We start from the raw sequence: 3612 nt of genomic DNA, 5'->3' as shown, positions 1-3612 counted from the left end.
AAAAGAAATTTGGAATCATGCATTATATTAGTTGTCATATCTCTTTATTTTCTTATAATATGGAAGTCATGAGGCTTTCTTTGCATTTCATGAAGCTGACATTTTTTATGCACGTAGGACAATTATTTTATAGAGTGTTCCTCAAATGGGGCTTGTCTGATGTTTTCTACTGAGTAGATTCAAGTTATGTGCTTTTGGCAGGAAGACCACAGAAGTGATGTCATGTTCTTCTCAATGCACTACCTTAGGAGGCATTGGCTGTTGATTTGTCCCATTATTAGTGATGCTAACCTTGAGCATTTGGCTAAATTGATAACTGTCATATTTCTCCACTGTAACATTATTTCACTCATTATAATTAATAAATTCCTTGTGGAAAGATATTTTGAGATTATGTAACTATCCTGTTACTCCTCAAACATTTACTTACAACCTAGTTTTAGTATCCATGGATGACTCTTGCCTGAATCAATTAGAATGAATATTTTTAAGATTTTTTAATTGATACATGTTTATGGGGTACATGTGACGAAATCAAGGTGTTTAGGATGTTTGTCACCTTAAACATTTTTCATTTCTTTGTAGTGGTAACATTTCAAATCCTCTCTGCTAGCTATTTTAAATTTATATTATATATTGTTGTTCACTATAGTCATGCTATTATGCTATGGAACATTAGAACTTATTCTTCTAACTGTATGTTTATGCCCATTAACCTAGAATGAGTATTTTTTAATTAAACTGATTTCTAAAATGTCATGCCATGGTAAGTGTTAGCATACTTACAGGATTTTTATTATGGATTAATTTTTATGACATCAAAAACACTGTACTCAATTGGATGGGAGGTGAAATACAATTTCAATACATTTAATAATGAACAAAAGACCATAGGGATGTTACTTGGGAGGCATGTTCTAAAAATGACTCAATAAATTTATTAAAATTATTGAATTGTGCATGTGAAATGGGTAAATTTTATGATATATAAGATATATCTTGGCCAGGCCCAATGGCTCACTCCTGTAATCCTAGCACTCTGGGAGGCCGAGGCAGGAGGATTGTTTGAGCTCAGGAGTTTGAGACCAGCCTGAGCAAGAGTGACACCCCATCTCTACTAAAAATACAAAGAAATTAGCTGGACAACTAAAAATATATAGAAAAAATTAGCTGGCCATGGTGGTGCATGCCTGTAGTCCCAGTTTGTTGTGAGGCTGAGGCAGGAGGATCGCTCGAGCCCAGGAGTTTGAGGTTGCTGTGAGCTAGGCTGACACCACAGCACTCTAGCCGGGGCAACAGAGTGAGACTCTGTCTCAAAAAATAAAAAAATAAAAAAGACATATCTTGTTAAAGGTGTTAAAAATTTGAATTAAGAAAATGATAGAATCATTTCAGTGAGAGCACAAAAGTAAAGGGAAGTGATTTACATAAAAAAAATAAGTAATTTATATCTAACCAGTGTTTCTTAGTCTTCTTTTATCAGTCCCCTTTGGCAGTCTGATAAAGCCTAAGGACCATATTAAGAATAAGGTTTGGAAAACATAACATATATAGAATTACAAAGAAAATCAATTCTATTGACAACATTATAAAATAATTTTGTAAGATAATACAAAGCTTTTAAAATATGTTAAATAATAGATTTAAAATATTGGCAAGTCAAATTTAAATTTTATTTTTATAACATTTATCAGTGTGCAGGTTGTTGTTGGTTAGCATGAATAAGAACAATAAACTTTCTTTGACAAGGCAATGCGCCTGTTGTGTAAGAGACATTTAGTTGACTTCTAATTTTTGTTTTTTTGTTAAAAGTTTTGATAACCCAGATTCTCAAAAATATATTACCATACATGTAATTGAAGTTTCCATAGCTTGCTTAAGAAGAAATGGATAGGTTTTCTCATGAAATACTATCTTAGCTAAACAGTACTAAGCCACTATAGCAAATTATCACAGACTGTGTGATTTTAGTAACAGAAAAGTATTTCTCACAGTTCTGGAGGCTGCAAGTCCGAGATCAGGATACCAGCATGGTCAGGTTCTGGTGAGGGTTTTTGTCTAGGTTGCAGACTGCTGACTTCTTCATGTATCCTTGCGTGGTAGAAAGCAAAGAGAAAGGAAGAAAGCTCTCTCATGTATTTTTATAAAGGCACTAATCCTATTTGTGAGGGCTATATCTTCATGACCTAATCACCTCCCAAAGACCCCAACTCCTAATACCATCACAATGGGGGTTAGAATTTCAACATATGAATTTTGGGTGGACACAGACTTACTCCATTGCAAATACTAAAATTCTCCAAATCTGTTTGAGTTAAATTTCTATTATGAGGTTATACAGCTTCACCAGATTCTTACCAACATTCATACCTGAAGGATTTTCTAAATTCAGTTAAATGTTACTGAAAATAAAGATGTAATTTTGTTACCCATTCAAGTTCAAAGACCCTCTGAATTCCATCTATATACCCTTTGCACATCCAAGGACTCCTACTTAAGATTTCCTGATATAAACAGATAGATAAATTAAACAGAATTTATGTCTCTCACATTTTGGCTATTTGGTGTAATTGCAGAATCCTTAAAGACAGCATAAATGCACTTATAAAGTCAGGACATTTTAAGAGAAAAGGAAAATTCCTGGTTTTGTCTATGTCAATTCTAAAGATTTGAAAATAGAATCCTGACTCTGTTTCTTTCAAGATGCTGCCTCATAAAAGGTGGTCAACATTCTCAGTGCTGTTAAAAACAAGACAAAACTAGTGATCCCACTTCTCTTTCGGCTCTCTCATTTCTAGGCCTTGTTTCAGCCCCGGTTTTGTTTGTTTGTTTTTTTGCCTCATCACTTATGACAGGAAAAAATTGATCTCTTTATTATTTTTAAGTTCAGGATTTTTCTTTTTTCATTTTGCATTTGCATCTAAATTTTGATTTGAATTCTTAAACATATTTCAAGAAGTCATCCAGTTATCTCTTCTTGAGCAGTTAATTGTTTCTTATTGTAACACTCAGTCCCAAAATGTCAATGACTTTTACTTAAAAAGAAAAAAAAAGAAAAAAAAAATAAGCCAAAATGTTATAAAGTTCTTTATATCTCTAAAAAGAAAGACATTAGATGTAAGATTTCTGCTACCTATGTACTAATCAACAGAAGTTTCTAGAAGTAAATAGGCATTAGGATATAATAAAAGAGACATCTGCTGGAAGTCAGATTTGTGCTTTAATTCAAGTTATACCAAGTTGGTTACTTCTGGGATTGTGTTTCTGAGCCTCAGTTTTTGATATGGGGAAAATGAGTGGTAATTTTTTATGCGATCTCTGTGGTACTTCCTATTTCTATCAATTTAATATGTTGTAATTGTATCTAACACAGACATCTAGCCCCGGGGGCCTCAAACTTTTTAAACAAGGAGCCAGTTCACTGTCCCTCAGACAGCTGGAGAGTGCACAATGTGGGCCCCAGGGACAAGTCAGCTGCTAAGCAGGACAGGCAGCCGGGGCAAAGACACCCAGAGGGCAGGATAAATGACCTAGGCGGGTGGCATGTGGCCCTGGGGGGGGGCGGGGGGGGGCCTAGTTTGAGGATGCCTGAATGCTGTTGGTGCCCGCCCC

The sequence above is a fragment of the Microcebus murinus genome, chromosome 13 (genome assembly GCF_040939455.1).
Source record: "Microcebus murinus isolate Inina chromosome 13, M.murinus_Inina_mat1.0, whole genome shotgun sequence".
Taxonomy (NCBI): domain Eukaryota; kingdom Metazoa; phylum Chordata; class Mammalia; order Primates; family Cheirogaleidae; genus Microcebus; species Microcebus murinus.
Note: the sequence above shows the minus strand (reverse complement) of the source record.